The sequence below is a fragment of the Hemicordylus capensis genome, chromosome 1 (genome assembly GCF_027244095.1).
Source record: "Hemicordylus capensis ecotype Gifberg chromosome 1, rHemCap1.1.pri, whole genome shotgun sequence".
Taxonomy (NCBI): Eukaryota; Metazoa; Chordata; class Lepidosauria; order Squamata; family Cordylidae; genus Hemicordylus; species Hemicordylus capensis.
This window is the reverse complement of record NC_069657.1, coordinates 52895865-52923607: the sequence shown is the minus strand read 5'-3', so window position 1 is coordinate 52923607 and position 27743 is coordinate 52895865. Positions and strand designations below refer to the sequence as shown.

Sequence of the window (27743 nt, the reverse complement as noted above, 5' to 3'; positions counted from 1 at the left end):
TCCATTGCTTCTGCAGCATGATCCTATACATGTTTACTTAGAAGTAAGCCCCACTGAGGTCAATGGGAGTTATCTTCAATTAAGTTTGCTTTGGGTACTTAGAGAAGGAATTGTAACCACCCAAAAGGAGTCCTGAGACAAGAGAAAACAAAAAATCTTCTAATTAGTAGTGCTTTGTGGTCCAATACATGATATAATATAAAGGAGGGAAAGCCTATTATAGACAACAGAAGTTGGAAAACTCTACATATGGACTAAAGCCATCTTATTAATGTATTATTTCTCTATGTAAACCACTTTGGAAACTTTTGTTGAAAAGTCGTATATAAATATTTGTTGTTGTAGAAGAAAAGACCTGCAATGATTGGGAAAGGAGAGCTGGTCTTGCTTGCATGGCTAGCAAGTAGAGTCAGGGAAGCTATAAAAGGGAAGAAGAGAGAGAGGAGAGCTGGTCTTGTGGTAGCAAGCATGACCTGTCCCCATAGCTAAGCAGGGTCTGCCCTGGTTGCATATGAATGGGAGACTTGATGTGTGAGCACTGCAAGATATTCCCCTCAGGGGATTAAGGCACTCTGGGAAGAGCAGAAGGTTTCAAGCTCCCTCCCTGGCTTCTCCAAGATAGGGCTGAGAGAGATTCCTGCCTGCAACCTTGGAGGAGCTGCTGCCAGTCTGTGAAGACAATACTGAGCTAGATAGACCAATGGTCTGTCTCAGTATATGGCAGTTTCCTATGTTCCTATGGAGTGGCACTGAAAGCAGTATACAATACACTTTAATGCAAGGGTGGGGTGGGGTGAAAGGACACTTTTTTAAAAAATGGCATCAGAATCAATATCCCTATACTCTGATCCAAATCCATGCAAGAGCTCAGACATACACATGGAGCTCCCAAGTGAGTTGATTTGTTTATTCACTCACTTCACTTGGAACCAATCCATAGGATGTTCCTATGTTTAGCATATACTGAGTCAGACCATTGGTCCATCTAGCTACACAGACTGGCAGTAACTTCTCCAAGGTTGCAGGAGAAGCAGCCTTGGAGAAGTCTCTCTCAGCCCTATCTGGAGATGCCTGGGAGGGAACTTGGGAACTTCTACATGCCGATGCTCTTCCCAGAGAGGCCCCATCCCTTAAAGTGCTCACATATAGTCTCCCATTCAAATGCAAACCAGGGTGGACCCTGCTTAGCAAAAGGGAAAATTCATGCTTGCTACCACAAGACCAGCTCTCCTTCCACTTCACTGGGAGGATTTGTGCATTTTTAAATCTTCGACTTCTCCTAATCAGTGGAATCAGGACCTCTATCACCAGGGAGCCTTGAGCCCGAGTCTTTCTGGGACTTAAGGAGGAGCTACTTTAACTTCTCACCTCTAGAATCGGACTCCTACTGTAGAGGGGGCAACCACAGTGGCTGGAACAGACCCTATATGAAATGAGAATGTGTCCCAGAGTGCCTCACCTCACCTGGTGCTTCAGAAGATTCCAGGGTGTTCTCCGGTTCTGATACAGCTAAGCCAACTCAACATTTTGTAAATAGGTTCACAAAAATTTGGAGCTAGTTACCACTAACTTGCTCTTTTTTGCTGACATTGAGTGTTTTGCTGACATTGAGTGTGATCTAAATGAATCTTAAATCATGATGTTGGTGCGCGTCTTCCTGATCTCTTCATTTTCTTTCACTCTCTCTGCCCATTCTCTTTTTTGTCTTAATTGCAAATAAGGAAGTTTTAACAAACAGCCTGTCTTTGTATTCATGAACTTCTGAAGAACAACACTGAGAATGTATCTACACCATACCCACTATACAATATTTATGGAATAGCCTCCCCATGAGGTTCACGTGGCTTCATCATTTTGTTCTTTTAGATGCCAGGTAAATAATTTTTTGTTCACTCAAGCCTTTTAAATTTTGATCTGATTTTAACTGTGTGTTTTTTTTAAAATGTCTTTTAAATATTTTTTCTATTGTACTTTGTATTTTCCTCCCCCACCCACCCACACCCACACTTTTTGGTCTGTTATGATTTAAAATGTTGTATGTTTTTATCTCATGTTTTAATGTATGTTGTAATCCACCCAGAGATGGTTATGGGGTGGCTAACAAATAAAGTTGTTTATTAATATTTTATTATACCAAAATAAAAATGTCAGCTGTATTACTATAACCAAAATCAAAACGGCCAAATACCATTCACATGCTACTCAGTTTACATAGGACTGTGTATTGGTGTCTAAGAAATTGCTATTTAGTTGTCTTTTAAGGACAAAGAATATCCATTTTCTTTTGTATAGGTGGGGCACACAGGTTCCTTCCTTGGCTTCTTCAAAATAGGACAAGATGTTTTTTATTGAACTAACGAACTACCAAAGCATACAGTACATTACCAAAACACAATCATATACAAAGTGGTTGTTTGTACATCATATATCTACAAAGATTTACAAACAAGGATTTGGTAACCCACAGGGTTATAAAGTATATGCAGGCAGTACTGTAACTCGGGGGGGGGGGGAGTTACAAGGCACATCAGGTAATCAGGAGGGTTACGTCCAACGTCCACTTCCACAATTTGTCCCATTGCTGTTTAGAAGAGATACACTTATCTTTTTGCACCTAACCATACAAACTTTTCCAGAAGAAATTTACTGTCTCATCCACGTGAACCTCTTGGTCGTGTCTTCCCTCCCTATTCCTATGCAGGAGCATTGCATAAATTACATACAGGTTTACTAACCTGATTACGAGAAGGGGAACATTCCAATTCCCTAGTATGAGGGCACCCGTTCCGTCCTGTTTCCTTGAAGGTTTCTTTCTGGGACCTCGAAAAGAGGTTCTATCGCTCAAACCTGAGGTTAGTTCTTCCCAAGTCTGTTTTTCCAAATCAGGCCACTGTAACAGCTTGCTTACTCCCTGCCACACTCTTTTGGCTACCACACACTCTTTTAAGAAATGTGAGTAGGTTTCTCTGAATGTTTTGCCTAGCTCACTAGCTTTCTGTTTGCAGGTGATTTTAGGACAGTCTTGCTTGTCCTCTGGGAGCCATGGCTTAGCCGCGTTAAGTGGCAGCACTTGGTGGTATAAATGCCACCTCATTTCCCATAAATGAAAAGGGACTTTTTTCTCCTTAAAGAGAGCGATAGGGTGATCGGGTTGCAACAAGTACTGTGAAGCACAGTGTTTGTAGTGTTTACATTCTAAATCGGGTTTTTAAAAACCCACTTCTAGAATCTCTCCATAAATTGTTTTCCTTAGCTGCTTAACTGAGGAGGATCCTTTAAATAGATCCGGTTCAATCCGGTTCTGCACGATAGGGCTGAGAGACATTCCTGCCTGCAACCTTGAAGAAGCCACTGCCAGTTGTGATGACAATACTGAGCTAGATAGACCAATGGTCTGACTCAGTATGTGGCAGCTTCCTATGTTCCTATGTCTGGTAAGAAAATTGTGTATTATAGCACCTAGTTCCAACACTAGGAGTGGCCCTTTGTAGTGGGGAAAAACCACAAAATTAATGCAATGTATTTTACTGCAGTCAAGCAGTACAAACACCAGAATGCCTGAAAAGCCCTCTGTCTGGAAGCATTTGCAGAGTCCTGGGAGAGGGGGAGGGAGGAGGAGGGAGAGAGGCAGCCCAAGTCATGCAGCAATAGCCAGAGTGACAGGGGAAGCAGACTGGAATAGAAAATCCCAGAGCAAACATCTGTAAGTACTGCTACTGTGAAGGGAAGGGCAGAAGGCACAAGCTCACACGCACCTTTGCCCAGCAGCCTGAAACATAAGCCAAAACCAGTGATAGGAGATCAAAGACTGTGGCAGTGCTATCTGCTGTTTGCTTAGAAACACCATCAGAGCAGATGGTCCTCCACGTGTTGATCCTCCATTCCTCTACTAAACAGCCACTCTAAAGTAAGCATGAAATAGCATGGGAGAAACATCTGCACATTGTACAGCAGACCACCAGTAGTGCAGCAAAGGAAAAGCAAGAGGAGGAGGAGGAGGAGGAGGGAAAGGAATGCAGGCATGTCCAGGACTGGGCTTGGGACAGGAACCCCAGTGAGTGGCATAACCTCAGTGTGTATACATATGTATAGCCACTCACTGGTTGTCTTTTCCTTTCATTATGCAGCTTGAGTTCTCACCCTTCAACTTACATTAGGCAGCCAGGTACTCTGCCTGTGGAGTTTGGAAAACCTTAGTGTTAGAGAGTCTGCAGAGTAAGGGTTAGGAAAGGACTAATGCTTGATTTCCAGCTTCTTGATGGACGCTCGACTTCTGTGGCTTCCACTGTTTCACATAAGCATTTAGATTTGGAAGCGGCATTGACTTGTTCAGTCTGGCCATGCTATGATGAAGCTAAATGCATCTGCAAGATACACTTGCACTGCCAGAGCTTTCTCTTGAGGTTTCCACCACAGTGCCAAAGAGGCAAGTCAATACTTTGTTTTAAAAAGTGATTTTCCTCTTCAGTTGGTGGAGTTGCTGTGGTAAAAAATTCAAGAAAGTTCTAGCATCACATTTCTCTCTCTTCCCATTTCCCCTTGTACATGTAACATCTATATAATAATCTCTATTATTATCTATCTATCTATCTATCTATCTATCTATTTATTTAAACTTCTATACTGCCCACACTTTAGTCTCTGGGTGGTTATCATACTAACACAGCAAATTTTGCCCCTGCTAACTGGCACGTTTCAAAGTAGTGGTTCTCTTTCTGTTAAGCATGGGAGAGCAACTGGACCTATCAACCCAAGCATAGCATCCCTCCAGTGGCTGTTATTGGTATCATACTTGTGACAGCAGCAACAGGGAATCATTTCTTCCTTTTTATTCTTTTTCTATGTAAACCATTTTGAGAACTTTTGTGTGTGTAAAGTGATATATAAATTATAGTAATAATTAAAAAAATGTACACACATGTTCTTCACAGAAGATAATCACTAGTAATGTAGATAGAAACCAGTGCTATTCTTGCTGGAAAAACATGTTTTGGATTATCCCAATCTCTTTCATTATTTTCTACATAAAGAAATTCAACTTTGCATTGACTTTCTAAATTTCTGCAGTTTCAAAATATTTTCCGTTTGCAGATTAAGCATCAACACTTTAGACCTGGACACATACAGAAAATTAAGTAAGAGTTATTGACCAATTTTGCAAGAATGGTGCACATGAGATTGCCTTAGAAATTAATTTATGCTGCAAAGCTGTTCAGTGAATTGTGGTCTTTTTGTATAAAAAGATGCCCGTAACAAATGTAATATATTTATAAAAGGCAAGGAATTTTAAAATGCACATACTTTTGCAAAGTGATGCTATAAATAAAAGGTTTGTCTCATTGACAAAGTTGCAAAAACAGAACACATTTTAAACAAATTATTGTTATTTTAAATTACAATGAACTACGTGGCACAGCAGGGAAATGACTTGACTAGCAAGCCAGAGGTTGCCAGTTCGAATCCCTGCTGGTATGTTTCCCCGCTGGTATGTTACTAATATAGGGAAACACCTAAATAGGACGGCAGTGATATAGGAAGATGCTGAAAGGCATCATCTCATACTGTGTGGGAGATGGTAATGGTAACCCCCTCCTGTATTCTACCAAAGACAACCACAGGACTCTGTGTTCACCAAGAGTCGACACCGACTCAACAGCACACTTTACTTTACATTCTCTAGTATGCTTTGGATCTGTGTGAACAAGAATGTCAATGGTTTTTCATATAATGTCCACTAATATTGTGTTTGGTATGAATCTATTTGCGGCATTGAGCCATGTGAAAGATTGTAGACTGGGGAGATTACACTGTAAATAAAGTATATCTCCCAACCAAGTGCCACACCATAAAGACTACTAATGCTGTGTCATTTGGTGCTTTTCTGCACAGAATGCTCTTTGGGGATATAAAGCCTTTGTGACTTTACAAGATTTACTTTTCAGGATAACCTTTTAGTGTTTGGGTGCAAGGTCAGCTCATTCTTATTGAATAGAGCTCCAAGGCCTGCAACATTCCCTCAGTCTAGACGAGGGGTTCTCACTGTTGGGTCCCCAGATGTTGTTGGACTTCAACTCCCATAATCCCCAACCAAAGGCCATTAGGGCTGGGGATTATGGGAGTTGGAGTATAATAACATCTGGGGACCCAACGTTGAGAATCCCTGGTCTAGACCAGTTGTTCCTCAGGAAAGCTACTGGGCTACCACCTGTGCTTACTGGGTTGTTCCTACTCCTTCCACGGTTATCTGTTTGCCTCCCTTACTCTTTGGCTTGGCCTGCCCAGCTGTGTTCTCCTTTGCTCAAAATCATTTGATGTATGATCTTGGCTTTGGCTTCTCACCTAGGATGCGAACTTTAGACCTGTAATATCAATTCTACTTGTCTCTTCTCTTCAGGCTGTCTGAAGCTTTCCCAGCTGCTAGGACCTGATCCTAAGCACTTGATACAATGCTTCTGAAGGGAGGCCTGTGACATCCTTTGTGACGAAATACAGGGCAGGTTCACATAACTGCCAGCACAGCAAGCCATTAAATTCTCAGTAAAATGTTGGGATGCGAATCTGGTTCCTGCATCATTTTACAACATTTTACCAACTTCAAGTTGACTTCAATTCCTGCTTACACAAGTTGGCTTGAAGTCAGTAACGTGTTGGCAACGCAGTGCGGGAACTGCATATGGGTGACTTCAGACGTCACACCAGAGATTTTGCTGAGAAGTCTCGTTGATCTGGCACAGAGTAGCAATTTCTGACCCTCTGCGGTCTATATTAGTAGGAATGAATAGAACAATAAAATTAATGCAAACACCAGTTTTGTTTTCCTGACTACAGTGAATGGATTTCTACAGAAAGCTGATAGGCGTTCTAAAACTCACCTGGTTCCAGCGATTTGTCTCCAACAAACAGCTAAACTCCCAACTGAATCACCAATGCAATAAAATGTTCATACCTGAAATCTGACATTAATAAAGGAGCTACTACATGCAAGTTAAAATAATTTCACAGGCTACTATCTATCAAAGAATTGCTCCAAACCCCCATTTAAAGGAGGATAAACACAGCTCGCCAAAAACTTTACATTTAACACTGAAACTAGAAAAGCCTGATGATGGCTATGGAAAATAACACAAGACACCGTTGCATGGACTTTTGAACATCAAAGGCACTTGCACACAAAACAATGTGGTAGCAAGCATGATCTGTCCCCATTGCTAAGCAGAGTCTGCCCTGGTTTGCACTTGAATGTGAGCCTACAAGTGAGCACTGTAAGATATTCCCGTTAGGGAAGAGCTCTGGGAAGAGCACCTGCACGCTTGCATGCAGAAGGTTCCACATACCCTCCTTGGCATCGTCAAAATTGGAACATAGGAAGCTGCCTTATAACGAGTCAGACCCTTGATCCATCTAACTCTGACTGGCAGCAGCTTCTCCAATGTTTAGAAACCAAAACAAATACAAAAAGCATTATTGCGATTTGTGATCACTAAACTCCCTACACATAAATACATAAATACCAGTCCATAAATACTGGTTGTAGAGATGGATGCTGGTCACAAATTAATATTCTTTATCATGCCGAAAGATATCTATAAATACCATAAAGCTTCACACTTTGTACTTTAACTCAATATTTCTGATGTTTCAGAAACAGCACCATACATTTATTCTCCAGTGTGTAAGGATAGAGTCTACATTACTAACTGCCCATCCCACAGTATCTGTATCTTTTTGAAAAACCTTCTGGAGAAAAGCTTTCTAAATTGTGTTTCAGATGTAAAATATCCAGCAACTAGAAATACTCAACAGTCAGATTAGTTCAAATCAAATCCAGTTCAGTTAGGAGGCCTGTTGGATGAATGTGAAGATTACAGGAATTTTCCATTTTGTTTTGTTTTCTTGGAGAGTCTATATTCAAACTAAATTATCCCTTCCAAAAAAGCCAGCTCTTCTCCTGAATAAGCCTCCCTCCTTTAAGTTCTGTTTGGGTGTATCTATTTTGAGCAAATAGTCCCTGTGTTACAACTGCAGTCCCGTAATTCATTACATGAGACACTGTTATGGAAACTAGACAGGAATTGCTCTCCTATTCACCAATGAAGTTTCCACAACAAAAAGAAACACCATGGGCAAGAGGGAGCAATGTTTTGCTGCACATAGGTCAAATGCCATTTCAGCAATAAGAACATTCCTGAGAGTGAGCCTAGCCTAATAAAGATAACCCGTTACCTTTAAAGAAAAATAATGTATTGGTGTCTTAACCCTCACCCCAACCCTCTTCAAGATAAAACCTATACTGCAGTTTTAGATCAGAACCTTTACTTGCACGGGGAATGTTCAGACACCAGAGATCTAAAGGCAGGTCTCCAAAGAGTCAATCTATAAACTTATATGTCAGGCCATGCCTCCTTGAATCACATCCAATTATTTGAAGGTTTGTCACCTTTTAACCTGGCAAAATATTAACAAAATATTAACAAGATTCAACTTACAATAATCATCAAGGGCACGCATAGCTCTCCTTAAACCCACTTGAGTTCTAGATAAAATTACCGCATCATCAGCATAAAGCAAAATGGACAAACCTGGCAAACCTTTTAACCTGGCAAAATATTAACAGTCCAGTCTTACATGGGTAGAATAAGGAAAGCATCAAAGATTTTATTGCAACCAAGTATAGTCATGGGTTTAACATTGTTCTCATTTTTAGCCTGTCTGTCTGTCTGTGTATGTGTGTGTCCGTGTGTCATCCCCCCATCAACTTTGCAACCAATATGAACCAAATTGGGTACAGTTGTAGGGATGAATAGGGACACCTCAACGGTGTAGATTGTGATGATGTCACCCGCCCTGATCCAAGATGGTGGATGCATAAACATTTGATGCACAAGTGCACTAACCTGAGGACTAACTGATTTGAACCCAATACTCAGTCTTTATTAATACAGCCAATGGCCAGAATTACAAAAATAAAATCATTTAGAATTAACAACTTCATTCCGAATAACACCACAAATATAACAGAATTTAGCAACATTGAGTAAGTTCTCCTCTTTACAATCCTTTAAAATTAAATTTAAATAATCAATTTCAGTTAATCCTGGAAACAGGATAAGTTGAGGTGAAATGTATTTCTTCCTAATATCACTGTAAAATTGGCAATACAAAAGAACATGAGCCGTCGTCTCAACTTCTCCCGATCCACATGGACAAACACAGCAATGATAAGAAATATTTTGGAATCTCCCCTGCAGCACAGCTGTATTCAAGGCATTACAACGGGCCAAAGTTAAAGCCCTACGAAATTTAGGTACTGTAAGAAGAGATACATATCTGGCTGGGGAATAGCTTACGGTTTCAACATTCAGGAAAACACCCCTAGGAATTAAACTCCTGTCAATCTGAGATTCCATATCGAGAATCCTTTCCTTAAGTCTGCCCCTAGCCTCCTCATAAGGCAAACTAAGAATGGCTGCAGGTGAAAATCCATAGTACTGCAATCTCGCTTCAATAGCTTCCAACCAGGCTGAACGATAAGAATCTTGAAAAATCAATGAGACAATACCAATAGGCCTAAACATCAATTTGAGCCAATAGCTCAAAATGAAAAGCCATGCCCAGGCTTCAACTTTAATCAATCCTGCCTCAAGCACTACTCTGGGCACACAGCCAGATACTTGGAAGATGTTTTTCAGAAAGGTTGATTGTATTGCCTCAACTTTCTCAAAATTGGAGTATAGCCCCAACTGAACACCATACAGTAGTTGAGCCCTTACCTTTGCATTAAATAGTTTGATGGCTGCTGGGACATACTGAGCACCTCTAGAGCGGAAAAAGGACTGGATCAAATTAGCACTTCTTCTTCCACTCTGGATAACATAATCTCTGTGCAGTAGTCGTGATCCAGTAGCAGAAAAAACAATCCCGAGATATTTGAATTGTTTCACTTGTTCAAGTTGGACTCCATTAAAAAACCAGCGATGTAAAATAGGGCGTCTTGCAAATACCACAATTTTAGTTTTGGAACAATTAACTTCCAACAGATTCAACTTACAATAATCATCAAGGGCACGCATAGCTCTCCTTAAACCCACTTGAGTTCTAGATAAAATTACCGCATCATCAGCATAAAGCAAAATGGACAAACCTGGCAAACCTTTTAACCTGGCAAAATATTAACAGTCCAGTCTTACATGGGTAGAATAAGGAAAGCATCAAAGATTTTATTGCAACCAAGTATAGTCATGGGTTTAACATTGTTCTCATTTTTAGCCTGTCTGTCTGTCTGTGTATGTGTGTGTCCGTGTGTCATCCCCCCATCAACTTTGCAACCAATATGAACCAAATTGGGTACAGTTGTAGGGATGAATAGGGACACCTCAACGGTGTAGATTGTGATGATGTCACCCGCCCTGATCCAAGATGGTGGATGCATAAACATTTGATGCACAAGTGCACTAACCTGAGGACTAACTGATTTGAACCCAATTTAGAACAGCTGTAGTGAGGGACACACAGGGACACCTCAATGGTGCAGTCTGTAATTATGACATCCACCCTGATCCAAGATGGCCGACACATGAATATTTGAGGCGTAAGAGATCTAACTTGTGACCTCGATTTGCACCAAATTTAGTCCAGATGTAAAAACAGTGACAGGAACATAGGCTGATTAGTTCTTACTAGAACAACTTGTTGTTTAATTATTCAGTACAGTGTTGGAAAACAGATTCCAATTCCTAAAAGTCATTAAGCCCCCTTAAGCATGTCAGCCCCTGTCACATTGGAAGCTGCCTTTTTCCGAATTAGACCATTGTCTACTCTGACTAGCAGCAACTTTCCAAGGTTTCAGGTAGGAGCTTCCCAAGCCCTACCTGGAGATGCCAGGGATTCAACCTGGGACCTTCTGCATGCTAAGCAGATGCTCTGCCATTGAGCTATGGGCCCATGTTGCTTAAAGCAAGGTGGAACATGTAATTTGGCTGTCAGAGCTCAGACATAATCCCTGCTCAGACATAAATTTCCTTGAATGATCATTTCTCAGCCTAACCTACCTCACATGATTGTTGTGAGAATAAAAGGATTAGAGGATAACCTTGTATGTTACCCTGAGCTCTTTGGAGGAAGGATGGCAATACATACATGCCATATATGTTTAATAGGATTATGCTCTTTATCCAGATTAGCGATATATATATTTCTTTGAGCTGAAGACACACCTCGATCAATTGCATAACATTTTTATTGTGGGATATTTCATGAATTAAATACTCTCACATCAGTATTATTGCAGTAATTAATATTGTTGTGTTATTTAGTGAGAGCATTTTAATATTTCTATTCACAATTTTACTTTTTACATCATTTGCGCCCTATAGCACTCCAGTTCAATTCACCTGTCTGCAGATTCATATGGCTAAAATGAATGCACATATAAGCATTATACGGATGGAACAGGAATGCAACTGTCAAGTAGGAACTAAGAACCAGTCAGATGTTTACAAAGCAATCTGTGCTTATCCCATCACCACCATCTGACCACCTCTTTGCCAAATGTTAACAGAATAAGCAGGGCAGAGAGATAAATTCCACCTGTAGCCATGCTAAAAATACCTCCCTTAAGGTTTTTTAACAAAGCTCCCTTCTTTAGGTTTTTTAAAAGATCTTAAAACTTATTTAGATAGGCTTTTAAGGTTTTTAGTACTGTCTGGTTTTTAATGTTATAACTGGGTTTATTTTAATCAGTTTATTAATGATATACTATCTAGTATTTTATCTGTTTTAATGTTTTGTTTTTAATTTTATGCTGTGGGCTGCCCCCAAGAAGTATTGCACCAGAGGGGCGGGATAGAAATATTTTAAATAAATAGATATAAGAACAGCCCTCTTGGATTAAGCAGAAGGCCTCTCTAGTGCAGCATCCTGTTTCATACAGTGGCCCACCAGAGATACCCCAAAACCTTTCCTCAGAAATTGCACCTTGCCTTCACTTATTACATCCATGTATCCTTCAAAGTAGTCTACTCCATATTATGAATTCAACTCTCTCTTCAAGCTGTGACTTAAAATAATTATTCCGTGACTGATCCACCCTTAAGTATTCATTTCAAAATAGTGTTTGAAAAGGTAGAGATTAACCAGCAAAATGCACGAATAGTTAACGCTTTCCCTTCATCTCTCCCTCTTTTCTTTAAAATGAAGATATATGGGACTATACTGTGCACTGACTGAAGCCAACAAGGCTCACTTTCTGTACATTGTAATGTCCTACTATAGTGCTCTTAAACAATAACCCTATGGCTTGACACTAACAGTATCCTCATGCAGTCAGGAAGAAATTGAGCAAAACCTTAAACAATCGTACAAAAGATAAAAACTACTATGGAAATCTTTGATAGGAAAAATGTTGCCATTCATTGTTTCATACCCTTTATTCGTGGATTGTATGTATACACTCCTCAAGGCACATACAATGTATACACTGTAGTTTACATTAGGTCACCCCAATGTGTGTGCACACATATCTCCTGCACATGTTAGAAAAGGCACAGTCCCTCATGCCCATTCCTTTGTGTCTTGCCACCTCTGTTAGAAGTGAAAGTTATTTAGTCATATGCAGCTTTTCTATAAAAGTGCTCGGTTTAGCTTAACAATGCATGATGCTATAGAAGTTTAAAAATATTATAAATTTACAAAATACATAGTAGCAACTAGGCTGACCCCAAACAGAAAGAGAGCTATCAAAGCAATTAATTAAACCACCAAAATGAAACCCACACACCACAGCAATAAAATCAGCCATACGTCTAGTGCAGGGTTTCTCAACCTTGGACCCCCAGATGTTGTTGGACTACAACTCCCATCATCCTCAGCCACAAAGGCCATGTCTGGGGATGATAAGAGTTGTAGTCCAACAACATCTGGGGGCCCAAGGTTAAGAAACCCTGGTCTAGTGGAACAGGACACTCTGCCCAGTGCCTAAGAATGAGGGGTAAAGCACTGGGCAGATCTCCTTTAACAAGGAACTGCCACAATCAGGGTACAGCCATAAACCTCTCCAGCTGTCACCTGCTTGGCCTCTACAGGCAGGAACACACAAAGAATGGCTTCCAAGTTCAGTCTCAGCTGAATGGAGCCCACACATGCAGTAAATCCATCTGAATTCCATTTTCTGTGTTGTGAATTGCACAGAGAACAATTTGCTATAGGTTGGCCATATAAATAAAGTTAGTATTACTATCATCTGTTTTATACCACATTCACAGTCAATTGCTAAACCAAGGCGTCTATTTCTGCTACCATTATTATAAAGGCTCTTAGTTGTTTAGTTCTCACATGGTGTAGGTAACTGTACATTGGTAGCACTACCTTGTTCCAAGAAGGTCAGAGCACTGTGAATGTGTTGTGGTAGAAATGCAGGTCGTAACTATAATAGGGCAAGGGGAGACAGTTGTCTGGGGGCCCACTGCCTTGGGGGGCCCCCAAAGGCAAGTCACATGACTGACTCCCCAGCTGCGCACCCGCCCAGGCTTCCTTCAGTTGTATTCATCTTCCAAAATTGATGTGAGTGTTAAGACTTGGAGCTACCAGAACAGCATGTCTTTCTCTAGTACCATTAAAAGACTTGCATCGTCCACAATTTACAAAACCTTAAAAAAAATAATTTAGGATGATGTTCTATTATGGCGTGTGTGTGTGTGTGCGCACACACACACACACACACACACAACTATGCTTTTTGTTACCATGATTCAGCCTCATTTAAAATTTCTTTACTTCATGAGCTGAGCTTCAGTGGGGGGGGGGCATTTTAAAATCTTGTCTCTGGGCCCACTACAACCTTGCTATGCCCCTGTAGAAATGGCAGTGGTACAGTTCCAATATATTCCTCATCTAATTATACCAGTACAGTTAAGATGTGGAGTTCTTTCAACATTCTACCATTATAAACTCTGAACAGTCTATGGTCAAAAAATCGAGACCGACTGCCAAATCCACCTGTTTGCAGTCATCAACTAGGTGACAAGAGATACCACTCCCCCAAATCTGGTGCAGATCTGCTGAAAAATGGCTTAGATACAGCAATCTAAATATTAACTCCTATAAAGGGTAGGGATGTGCACGAGCCAGAACTGGCTCAGGCACTGGCGTTCGTACTGGCTCAGCAGGGTGGGGAGCAGCTCCAAGTAGCGTCTGCAGAGAACAGCGCTGCAGCCATGCACAGCATTTTGGAGAGCAGCCGCCACCGCCGGAAAAGTGACGGGGCGGAGATTAGGGATGTGCACAGAACTGGCAGTTCTGCTGGTTTGAAGGCAGCAGGGGTTCCGCTTTAAGAGTGGGGGAGGGTGCACTTACCCCTCCCGCCGCTTTCCCCCCACCATCGATTAGAACACTGATCGGAGAAGCAGCGTACCTCCCTGCTGCCTCGTTGCCCCCGTTGGCTGGATATGGCCGTAAGTCCCCGACGCGCATGCCAGCCTGCCGGCCATATCTGGCCAACAGGGGCAACGGGGCGGCAGGGAGGTACGCTGCCATCCTGATTAGCTTTCTGAACAAAGGACGCCGGTGGGGGGAAAGCGGCGGGAGGGGTGTGCACCCTCCCCCGCTCTTAAAGCGGCACCCCCGCCGCCTTCGAACTGTCCTGCCGCGGGTCCATGCATATCCCTAGCGGGGATGAGCAGGTATGGAGCTCCTTACCTGCTTTTTAAGAGAACCACTCCCCACTCCGCTGCCCTGAGCCATTCATGCATATCCCTAATAAAGAGGAGTTTTAAGGGTTGGCTGTCTCTGGGAAGTGATTGGGGAGGGTACAGCTGCTGAACTTCTACTTGGATGGAGCCCACCCCTGCCCATTCTCCCGCTGAAAGTGTTCAGGCAAAGCATGGCTTCATGGAGTCTCATTTGTAAGGCCAGAATATGTGAGGCTGTACAAAGACATTACAGCTTTTATGGCACGGGAGTTAGGTAGGATGGGCACCTTAACTTGCAATTTCCATGCTTTTTGGAGCACAAGTGAAAATTTTAAAAAAGACATCTTAACTCGCATCTGAAATCAAAGGTTTGGTGCTGAAACCAAAACTGACTGAATAAAGCATCAGAAATGAAACTACATAGGAAGCTGCCATATACTGAGTCAGACCATTGGTCTATCTAGCTCAGTATTGTCTTCACAGACTGGCAGTGGCTTCTCCAAGGTTGCAGGCAGAAATCTCTCTCAGCCCTATCTTGGAGAAGCCAGGGAGGGAACTTGGAACCTTCTGCTCTTCCCTGAGCGGCTCCATCCGCTAAAGGAAATATCTTACAATGCTCACACTTCTAGTCTCCCTTTCATACGCAACCAGGGTGGACCCTGCTTAGCTAAGGGGATAAGTCATGCTTGAAACCACAAGATCAGCTCTCCTCTCAGCCCACGCTTCATTTGGAGACCAGAACTTGAGTCTGCAAGTTCATCATGTGCATTGCAACCATTCTCTAGGATCCCTAATGTATGACTAAAATGCATGTCAACATATGAACTTTGTATAAGAACTTTGCACTTGCCCTGATAATGTTGTATTTACATCTAGATGTGAATACCTGGCTAGACAATATCTAAATCAGACATGAATTTATTCTTCTCAAGATTCCTGTTAAAAGAACTTATATATTTGTGGACATTTATAGGACAGTCCAGGAAAATACCTAACTATGCAAAAATGTTTCCTTAGTTTAGAAATTCGTTTTGGACTTTCATGGGAAACTGAAGGATGGAAAATATCTTACCCATAGGCTTTATGTGCACATTTGACATGTACGGAGAACATCTGACTGTAGTGGGGGCTCTTGGTACCTGCTGTTGCTGTTTCTTTACTCTGTATTTTTCTTGGATTGGATTTGCAGCCAAATGGTTGTAATTGACCCTCTATTGGGACAAGTTAGGCTATGAACATATGCCTTTCCTTTTTATAAAAAAAAAAGTGTTCAGGACTAAAAGAAAGGGAGAGAGAAATATTATCAGTATTTACTTTAAGTTGCTTCCATTTCCAGATTTTTTGGCAGGAAATCAAGCTTCTGTCAGAAAGCAGAGATTCATCTAAATCCAGCACCTGGAGAAAAGGCTACCAGCAGAATTCAAATCTGAGGAAAATACATTTTCAGCAGAATAAGTTCTGCCCTCTAACTCAGGCAGACAGCACACCTGAGCACTGCTTGAAGAATTCTGCGCCCCAAATGTCTGACAGGCAGGCATTCCTCTTTAGGGCAGTCATTAGTCAATTTGTCATACATCGTCCAAACACAAATGACTAAATTATAACCACGGATGTGCAAACCTCCAATGGTCCTTTACCTCAGGCCAAGTATTTCCAGGCTAAACAAACTCCACACCAGGCTTTAACAGTAACTTCCATAAGGATCTCAAAAGGGACTTACAGGCTACATAATGTGAAAATACACACACACACACACACACACACACACCCTAACTTTTAACAAAAGCCAGAATAGGATTTTATTTTTGGCACATTATTCATGAGGAAAAAAGTATTATTGAAAATATGATGTGAATCACACTCAGGCTAGCCTTTGCTGTTAAAATTATCACCAGGAGCCAGGGTTCTTCCTGATTTTGAGCAGGGAAATGAAAACCCTCCCTTGAGCTCTTCAATTTCATGCTCAATGTACTTGGTAATTTTCGTTCTTCCCACTCCCTCTCCCTTTGTCCATTCTCAATACTCTTGGACAAGAAAGATTCTGCACAACATGACGGTGATTTCTTTCACTATCCAAAGAAAGAAAGAAAGAAAGAAAGAAAGAAAGAAAGAAAGAAAGAAAGAAAGAAAGAAAGAAAGAAAGAAAGAAAGAGGCAAAATACCACTTCAGATTTTTAAATTGCTTTATCATAGAAAATTGTTGCAAATAAGGTTTGAGCACTTTATGTCCAGAATGGAAGGGGCCATAGGTCAGTGGCATACATTGCATGCAGAATATCCCAGTTTCATTCCCCGTTATCTCCAATTAAAATCTCAAAATAAGAAAAACCTCTTTCTGCCTGAGACCCTGGAGAGCTGCTGCCAGTTTAGCATGGACAATACTGGGCTAAATGGACCAATGGTCTGACTTATAAAGTTATAAGTATAAAGTAAATGCATAGGGCTTCATATCTATTCGACAATAAATATCCAATTCAGAGTTCTAATCAAATACAGATTCCATATGGCGATTGTGGATCTCAGTAAGTTTTTTGTGCAGGCTGCTTAACAAAAAGCATTTATGCAGCAATAACTCTAAGATCCTGTCTGTTTACTATGGACCTGGAAGAGCACAGGTGCATCTCGGAGCCTGTACCAAAGATAATAGTTCTGTGTGAAAACACGTGAAAACCCCTCCTGTAATTGAATGGCTATTCTGAGGACATGCATTCACCATTTAAACAATTATGAAGTGAACCATCAACAAAAGGATTTTATCTGTTTTGTCATAGTATAGATAACTTAAAAATTCAACAGAGTCCCACTAAAGAAAATTCTAGTATTAGCTTTTCTTTCTCTAGTCGAGAAGGAATCTAATCGTTCCCATGGATTTGACACCCTTTTTTTTTTTCAGGCAAGAGCTTTATAAGACCCATGTTATCAAGCTGGAATCATTAAGAAAATATATCAGTTTGACTATAAGTCTAATTTTTGACTATTTGAGTATGTCTAATTACTGCAATCATTTCTTTCTTGCTTTCATTTCCTTTGCATAGATCCGCTTAATTCCATCCCTTAGTGTGGGCAAAGGCTGACAGTTGCATGACAAGGAATGTTTCCCTTTGTAAAAACTTACTTCCTCTCGAAGTAGCTTTAGCCTAATTGAAATGTTTCCTATTAAGCTCAATCAAGGCAGCAATTATCTAATTACTCACTTATGCTTTTCTAGCCAAAAATTGCCTATGCGAGCATATTAGAATGGCTGGTTTCATATTTACTGTTGTTTTTACATTTCCTTTTAAGTAATGGTTAAATTTTTACCAGCTCTTTTTGCTGGTTCTTCAAACATTTTTCAGTGTACACAACTGTGGCAAAGCCACTATATAATGAAGACTAGACATCACAGAAAATGTATATCCTACATTTAATCTTGTATTAAAATAAAATACGACATATACTGAAAACAAGCAGCCCAATCACAACAGATTGCACAGGAATACCTAAGAGTCAAGAAAAAGAATCCCCTGGCCTACCTATTACATGTTATAGTACATGGCAAAAGAAATCATAAGACCATATATGTGTTACCAAGGCCTGGAAGAGGCATGCAAGTTGGTGCTTACCCAGATAGCCTGGGTGAGTATCTGTATAACGAGCGTTCCCAATCATGGATCCCCAGAGGTTGTTGGACTACAATTCCCAAATCTCCAGCCACAATGGAAACTATGACTGGGGATTTGCGCGCGGGGGGTGGGGTGGGTTATAGTCCAACAATCTCTCTGGAGATCCAAGAATGGTAACCTCTGTTGTACAACATGAGCTGTTGGGGAGCGGGGAGAGGACTGAATGATTAAAGAATGCTTGGACTCTTGAATGTTGTTAGAATCCATTCTAAGATTATGCAGTAGAGTAACGACATGGGAAGGAGGAAGCAAATGAGAACCAGCCCAATAAACTCAACTTCAGAGAGAGTGTCCAAGTAATTACGTATTGAAGGTTTATTGTGTTTGTAGGAAACTGTAAGTGACCTTGCAGCAGTTGCCTCTCCCAATAAATATGCACCACTAGAAGATGGGCTGTCTTCCCCTCCTCACCATCGCTTTCCATTGAGGAATCAACTTTACAAGAGTTAAATCCAACCGTCTTTGGGTTAGAATGTTCTTATTGACACAGCGGGAGTCAGATTAAGCAGAAAAAAATCTCAATATATTTTCTGATGGATCACTGCCTCCTTATGGCAAAAACTATTGCTGCCATTTGTCAACAACTTAATATGTGATGATTAATTAGATGGCCTCAGGATAGCTTTTAATAACTTCTTCCAAAGGCACTCGGGGTTATGTATTCTAAAGATGCCGAGAGGGATGTTGAGTCAGGTGATGTTTGTAACTCCTCTCAACTGGCTAAAGGAGATTAGTCTCAGTGGCTGGACAATGATTCTAACCAGACAGGTGAGATGAAAAGAGCTGGATGTCATTTACAAAACAGACAGAGAATGCTTGTGATTGTGCCAAACCACATTAGTAAAGGACATTGGACATGGGAAAGAATGATTAAACAATCCTTGAGTTTATTATTGCATTCTCCACACGGACAAATTGACTTAGAGATAGTAGAGAGATTCCCTAATGCAAGAGATTGACTGAGACTTCTTCTGGCATTTAGTTAGACCACAATAGTGAACATTTTATTGAAAATGAGGCATTACTTGGTGGCCTTCCAAATAACACCATTCAGAGATTCAAGGATGAGTTTGTGTATCCCTTGTTATCTGGATTTTGGAAGATTACAGATGTGAACCAGAGCAAGGAGCCAAAGAGTGATAAAGAGTGTACAATTAAACCAGCAAGCTCTTCCCTTGTTGTAAATAAGGGAAGTAGAAGGAAGGGAAATGGACAAGAACAAAGTAACCCAAGGTAGTCTTGCGAGCTGCAGATGAAATACTGTATCCCAGCCAAGGCAATCAATTGTGTACCATGGAGGTTAAAACCAGCATGTCATCCAGGTTGGAGGGCCTCAAGAGTGCACTGTGGAATGTACATTCACTGGCAGAGCCTCTTAGAGCTCTTCTTCCAAGAGAGGGCAGCCAAGGAGATTCAGTCAATAGGATGGCAGCCACTCAACAGGATGGGGATTTGATTATCTTGGAAGATAGTTCTATTTTTAACGGTGACATAATGGATTCATGTGTAAGGCCTGGGATTCAGTCAGTCATGGATGAAATGTCAGCAGAAGGGGAATATAGAGTGGAAGACATCTTAGCCTCAGATGCACAAGTCCAATGTATGAGTGTGGGAGGGGGCTCTAAGGTGGACACAGGTCCAAATAATGTGGAGATCCTGGAATTAATTGAACCCTCCCTGAGGATACAACAAACTGAAGAATTATTTCCCACATGGCAGCTGCACACTTTTAGAAAGCATATTACAATTGCTTCATTAAAGTACCCGAAGGCTTTTGTTGTGCTGGGAATAGATTATAATGCCAGGATGGGGCCCAATTAGCTGACTTTATATTGATATTTCAAAGTTACTCCCCTGGATATTGATGAGCGAGGAGGTCCCCTCCTGATCTGACAGTCCAAGGATTTAAGATGCAGTTGGAAAGGACCCTGTTTGTTACAAATGGCCAATAGATGGTAGCTGGCTGTTTTGAATGGGGCAATAAGTGGAGATTATCCAGGGGAACTCACATTTTGGTCCAGGCATGGATTTGGCACTATAGATTATAGGTTGGCTGCAAATGGGCTGTTGAAATCAGTAAATTATTTTGCGGTGGGATCTGGGCTGTATAGTGATCACCTTCCTATTACTCTAACCTGATGTTTAGGAGAATATGAGATATGTAGTAGGGTGAGGACATTGGCCAACATGGAGAGAGATGCAAGATATAGAAAGGCTAGATGGATAGGCAGAATTGGGAAAGCAGTAAGTGATTGTTTTAGTTTGAGCAGTACACAGCATATGGGCTCTAGAATTATTGTGTCAGAAGTATCTGAGGAGTTTTAAAACTGTATCAGCAAGTAATAACTGGAATCCATTTATTTAGTATGTCTTTTCGCTAGTACATTTCATTAGGTTTGTACAGTATTGCCTTACACATTTAGAGCCAAAAATGCTGCTCCTCAGAGGCAATTCTAAAAACAATATACAAAATATTAGAAAGAGTTTATATATGTGATTTTTTCAAAAACCCAGTTTAATGATTTATATCAGATGGTTGGTTGCACTGACACTTTATATGGTTAACTCTTGATATATTTTTAACTTTATATGGTCTTTGTAATTTAGAATTGTTTGTATATATTTTACATTATGAGATAATGGTGTGAGTTTTAAAGACATAAAACATTGATTACTTATTGAACATTTGGGTAGTGAGGCAAGTCTCACGATCCGTCATGGAGCCAGGCTGCAGGGATTGGGGGCTGGGCAGCCCCTGGAAGCTCCAGGATGCCCCGTGCAAGTGTCACGGGGGTCTACTCACATGTCGCCACTCAACATGGCAACACACAAGCAAAATGATGAGGTTAACGGAGCACCTCAGCTAAGGGGAGGTGGAATTAGCAAGGTTTGCTGCCGGGAGCCACGCAGCTCCTGTTGCAGCACACAATAGCCAAAAAGTGGGCTAGGCTCCCTTAGCCCATATTTTGGTGATCATGAGAATCGTGAGAATCACCTCAATATATTGTGCTGTGATTGGTTTTATTTAAATAATATCATGTTTATATTCCAATAGTTTTATCTTTTACATTTATCATATTACACACACACACACACACACACACACACACACACACACACACACACACACACTCTTTGTAATAGATGTAGATAGTAGATAGAATAGTAGATGTAGATGTAGATGTAATAGATGTAATATTATTTTCAGAAGTTATTCAGTAGTTTCCCTATGGTTGTCTGATTTCCATCTTTATATTTAAGGTATGCAGACACTTCTGCAATTTGTTTGTTCCCTTAGCATAGGGTCCACTTTAATACTTAAAGGCCAAGTTGAAGACAGATCATCCTGGAGAGAATCTATCTATGTGGTCGCTAAGAGTCGACACAGACTTGACAGCACTTAATCAATCAATCAATCAATCATTTGTATATTGTTTTTTAGAATTGCCTCTGAAGAAAAGCATTTTTGGCTTCAAAAGCATAAGGCAATACTGTACAAACCTAATGAAATATACCAGCAACAAGACTTTAGCACCTTTTATGATTTTAAAAACTTTAATAATACAGAAACGTTATTAGCACCTTTGGGAGTCCTTCCCTCCTTTCTCCTATTTTCAATTTGCTGGTGCCGTGTTATTTTTCTCCCCCTTCCCTCTTTCCCCCCAGTATTTCTCTCTCTCCCATTTCACAGCCCGGGCAGGCCCTTCATCAGCATGGCTTCCCACTTTGGCAGAGTTATATCCTTTGCCTCTGGTTACAATATCTGAGACAAACAAACTGATACTGCAGTTGAGGAGTAGGAAAGCCCCTGGTTATGATCATATTTCCATTGAATTATTTTAAAGTTATGCTGATTGGTGGGCTCATGTTTTGGCAGCACTTTTTACAACAATTGACTATAGTGAAGGCCCCTAAGGAATGGGACCTTGCATTAATTATACCATTATTTAAGAAGGGAGTGAAAACAGACCCTCTAACGAGAAGCAATCTTTCCCACGGACCTTACAGATTTGATCAGTGATCTCCTGTCTCTGGGCGGGGGGAGCTCCTCAGAGGCCTGCCATCACCCCACACCCACCACGCCGCTGCCCCATGCCTGCTCACCAAAAGAGAAAAAAGAGAAGGGACCCCCCCCCGGAGTAGAAGGGTGTTGCGAGCCTTCTCCCCCCCCCTTGCAGGAGCCCAGAGTGGGAGGGAGAGTCCGAGTCTGCTTGGGTGCTTGCAAAACAACCATGTCTTCCTCCCTCCCACCACGTCTCCTGAGCCACTTCCACTGAACTGCTACTCAAGGCTGGGGAAAGGTTGAGGTGAGCCACGCTCAGCATTGGCTTTGGCAGTCATCGCAGACCAGCAAACATGCAGTATGTTGGAACAAGCAGTCCACATCTTCAACTTCCATCTTTTCTTTGTCTCCCCCCTCCCCCCCAAAAAACCCCCCAAAACCACAGTGTGTTTCCCAGAAGGCAAATCCACAGACTGGAGGAAAGACAGAGCTCAGCTCACACACACACCCTGGATGTGCAAATGGCAGCGCTGGAGAAAAAGGCAAAGATCGGTGCTCTTGGAAACAGAAGCACGCTTCTGGTAGGTTTTATTTTTTACCAAAAAAATTTAAGGGGTCGGGGGGCTCGCAGCAGTGACAGGCCTCCAAAGCCCTTCAGGTCCAGGCTCCAAAATGACCTAGGTGCGCCATTGCTGCTAACTATCTCCCAGTAAGCCTACTGAGTGTAGTGGGACACAAGGTATTAATGTTAGAAGTTTAAAGAGTAGATAGAAAGTGAGGGTATAATTGCTGATGAACAAGCTGGGTTTAGAGAAGGCTGTTCCACAATGGATCAACGTTTGATTTTGCTATATTGTGGTAGATCAAATGGAGCCTTATTGATGGTATCTGTAGATTTTAAAGCGGCTTTTGATTCTATGGCTAGAGATAGATTGTGGCAAAACCTGGAAGCATCCCCTAAAGACCACTGTCTTCTACTCCTTATATGTATGTTGCATAGTAATAATTGGCTGACGGTGCATTGTGTGGTGCGCAGGGACATTTAACTCGGAAGATTCCAGGCCAAGAGGCATGAAACAGGGATGTATCTTAACTCCCTTTTCCTTTAGTATTTCTATCCACTCAATGATACAGTCTGTTAGGTCCTGACCTTTACCCTCCCAAATTAGGTTCATGATAGATGCCAGCATTATTATATGCTGATGATACAGCTGTTCTCTCCTTCTCGGAGAGAGGTCTCTGAAGAGCCCTCCAAATTTTTGCCATGTACTGTTCTGAGGAAGAACTTGAGATTAACTATCGGAAGACTAAAGTCTTGGTCTTGTAATGAAGTTTACTCCTCGTAAGAGGCAAATTAATGGCCATGTAATTGAACAAATTAAAATCATATAAATACCTTGGTGTGGTGTTTCAATTTAATGGGCTTTGGAAGGGCACATGCGGCCCATGTTGTCCAGGAGGCCCAGAAAAGCACTATGGTGCTAGTTAGATCTTTCTTTGGGAAGGGTGGAGGATATTCGGGTATTTAAGGGCAAGGTGATTGCTATAGGGGGCCCCATTGTGTAGCTATAAGGATTATCACCTCCTGGAAACAGTCCAAATTAAAATTATTAGGTCAATCTATGGAGTTCCAAGGGGTACACCAAATGCAGCCCTGAGATTGGAGTTGGGGTTAGCTCCAATTAAGATCCATATCTGGCTTATTAAGATTAGTTATTGGCTCAAACTAGAGTTCAGACAGGTAAGACTTGTGTCCTTGATTCTGAGAGACCATTCTGTGTCTGGGTGGAAAGAGGAGATTGAGAAGAAAATTCAGAGCTTAGGCCTTCATCCTCTAATGTTGATTTCCCTGGGTACTGTGAAAGGCAACTTATTTTGGATATAACATTCCAGGAGGATAGGGGCCAAATTATGTATCATACTGCCTTACGAGGTAACCTACAATGCAGCCCCTTAGGGGTTGGAATAGGTAGTTATGATAATTTATATAGACCAGCCCATACGACCTCACCATCCCAAAAGCAAATATCATGTTTATTCTGGCATGCTTTAATGCATTGCCCTCATCTGTTATGGAAAGGTTGTTATTCACCCTACTCCATATCGTTCATGTCTATGCCCTTGTCAGTCAGGGATGTTTTAGTTAGTTGACCACCTAGTTTATATCACCTAGTTCAGCAAATTATCCAGGCAGGTCATTAAATTTTTATACTCTTCTCCTCTTATCAGATTCTAACACTAATGCCACTCTTAAGATGGCAAAGTTAAGTAATATTGCAAATTGTTTTAGGAAGCAGTTGATAAAAGTTTGACTGTGTTGTAGATTTTGGTGTTATTGTATAAGATAATACATTTTATGGTTGTAAGACCATAATAAACTCTGGTTCTGAATATATAGACTGTTTTGATGTGCCTTTATATTATATTATCATATAAAATAGTTTAAGAGATTTGACCAATATTTTGACAATAAAATAATTGGCAAATGAGCTTGCATTCAATCAAAATGTTCAAGCCTTTCTACTGTATTATTATAATACAGTACTAGTAAAAGGGCTTGCAGTTTACAAGCATTCCTCCTGAACCATGCACTCTCCCTTCATGACCCTGCATGACCATACACTCTTCCTTCACTCCTTGCTAACTGATGACCAGAACAGCTGCTTTGTTTTGAGGACATAGTAGTGTTGCTGCACAGGACTCTGAAAAATACAGTCTAGGAGACTAAGATAGATGAAGGAAGATCTCTAGTACAAAATATTTCATGTTTTTCTGTTTCTGCAGTGAGTTTCATGGAAATCAGATACGAATTGAAATGCAGAGAACTGAAACAATAAAGCTTGTTTGTTTCTTCATCATTCTGTGAAAATCTAGACTGTCTGTCTCTAGAAGTACCCAAGAAAACTACTGAAGTCTCTCAGAAGGCATCATTTCCCATGCTCTTCCAATGGGATAGTTTTGCACATTTTCCGGGAAAGTAATGAATTTTTCCACATTTAATTTCTCCCCCTCCTAGTAGTGTGGGCAAGGTCTGAAACCTACCTGGGAGGAAAGCATATTTCTATCTTTCATGGTTTGGTCTGGGAGTTTCATGTCAGTCAGTAAATGTGTGAGTGAAGTCCAAGCAGCTTTATATATTATTGTAAAATCATTTCAGAATATTAAGAAAGCAAAAGTGAATAACTACATTTTCAAGAAGTAGATATGAGCTGTTCCTTGGTCTTTTTAAATTTCTAGCTGTATTTCTTCTGTTTTTATTGAATTGTTTTTATCTTGTTAACTGCCCTGGGGTCTTAGGATAAAGGGCCATATATAAATATAAATAAATAAACATTAGATCCAAACCACAAATAAATTATTCTACTTGAACCCATTTGAAATAAAGACCCTCTGGGAATGAGCCTGAAGTCAAGCATAGGGATGGATGGATCTCACCACTTCTGTGCCATTCAAACTTTGTATGGTTTCTGTTCTGCTAAAAATCCCAAGGTCCCCCCAATGTACTTAAATATGTATTTACACATATTTCCTAGTCAAAGAGGAGATGCAATACTACAGTGTGAAGTATGCACTTAAATATGTGTTGTTGCACAAGTGTATAGAATGCATACAATCCACAAACATCTTATGGATCTTAGGAAACCCAATCAACTGGGGATGGAGAGGGGTTCAGCACCATGTGTTCCATTATGAATGTTGACAAGGGATACATTTGGTGACACTCCTCATCTAGTGATGATAATTAAAAAACCCCTTGGCTGAATCCAGCTCTGAGAGGTGCTGTTTTAACTCTCAGTTAACAGCCAGCTTTCCCTTACCTAATTCCCTTCATGCTTCTTAAAACTGTTTGCAGGGGTGGGTTGTGGGGGAGAGCAGAGAGAGAGTTCAGAGATAGATGGGCACATGAGAAACAGAATTATCTTCCTCATGCATCTTTCCATCTCTGTCTCTGGGCAGCTTCATGCAATCACTAGCAAGTCAGTAAGCTAGAGATATGTTGGGGAAATGTCAGGAATAAGAGTGCATGCTCTCAGTGGATGTGATGTTTGAATCCATCCAAGTCTGGTTCCCATGTTGAATTCCCAACATGCACCCAACATTCTTCCTAAGTTCTCCACCCACTTGTTAATATACATTCAAAGTTGGGGTTGGGTGGAGAATCTCAGGAGAATATTGGGTGAATCATGGGAATTTGGAAACTTGTCATGGGTGAATTCAGATATTATGCCTGCCAGGAGTGCACACTTGGTTCCTAACACTTCCTGAAATTTGGTTTACTGCTTTGTCAGTGGTTGTGTGAAGCCATCCTCTGTCTCGGTTTCTTTTTACAATGAGGAAATATCTCAGAATGATGAAAAAGGAGAGAGATGGAAGAGGATTCTCTCCCAAGCATGCCCATCAGTCTTCATTCTAAGGTGCTAGGTGCTAGAATAGCATGAGGCTGTTCCCATGAGCAGCCAAGAATGGGCTAGGGCAGCTAAGTCCAGGCTTGGCTGCCCATGAGAATTGCCTAGAGCTGCATGGCTCCCAGCAGCACCTCGGCAGCAAACCCACCTAGGGAGCCCATCTGTTCGCCAAGTTTAAGGGCGCGAGAACACCCTTAACCCAAGCTATCTGTTTGTGTGTCAGCGCCAGCTGCTCCCAACAAGTAAACAGCCCACTATCAGCATTTATTTTTTTAAAAGATAAATAACTAAATCTTTATTTTTAAAGATAAATAAATAAATCTTTATTTAAATACATCTTTATTTTTTAAAGATAAATATAACTAAAACTATACCAGTCCAGGACCAACTGTAAATAGGAGCCAAAGCAGATGAGATAATGAAGCTTCATGATCAGATCTCCCAACTTGTTAAAATTTTAGCAAACAGCCGCCATGGGAGGAAGGGTAATCTGCAATGGAACCATAGTTATGGGGGAAAGAGGCTTAGACCTCACCCCACTATTTTGCTGATGAATTTGTCCCCCAAACCGCTACTTGTCCTATGAGGGGAAATTGGGTAAATAGCATTTTAGGGAGGGAAAGCCATTTTCACCAGGAAAATGACATGGATTAATGCTCGCCTCCCACTGTGCTGTAGTCCCATTCTGTATTAAGGCTCCTACAACTGCTGCATGCCAAAATTTAAGCAGACAGGAGAGCTCCATTATCTCATCTAGTTCGGCTTTAAGTGCTTATAAAACTTTGCATAAGTTAGGAAATAAGTTCCTTTACTACATGGAAATATTTCCCCCTGACATATCTCCACACAAACACAACTTTAGTGTATGTATATTTATTCTCTTATATATATATATATATAGGTTGTGAGGGGACATGGTGATAAACTTGAAAGGTATGCAGTGCCTATGACTACACCACTTGCCCATTAATACACCTCCCCAGGAGTT

At 41.0% G+C, this 27743-nt stretch overlaps 1 protein-coding gene and 1 long non-coding RNA gene across 5 annotated transcripts in view; one reads left to right on the top strand and one right to left on the bottom strand.

The window, feature by feature from the left end:
* Positions 1–25204, top strand: part of LOC128339655 (uncharacterized) — a 54604-nt gene extending 29400 nt beyond the window's left edge. The window contains exons 2-3 of the long non-coding RNA XR_008313147.1: positions 22795–22930; positions 25134–25204. This is a non-coding gene — a long non-coding RNA (uncharacterized LOC128339655). The remainder of the gene's footprint in view (positions 1–22794; positions 22931–25133) is intronic.
* Positions 1–27743, bottom strand: part of SLC25A21 (solute carrier family 25 member 21) — a 467052-nt gene that overhangs the window by 315704 nt on the left and 123605 nt on the right. The window lies entirely within an intron of this gene.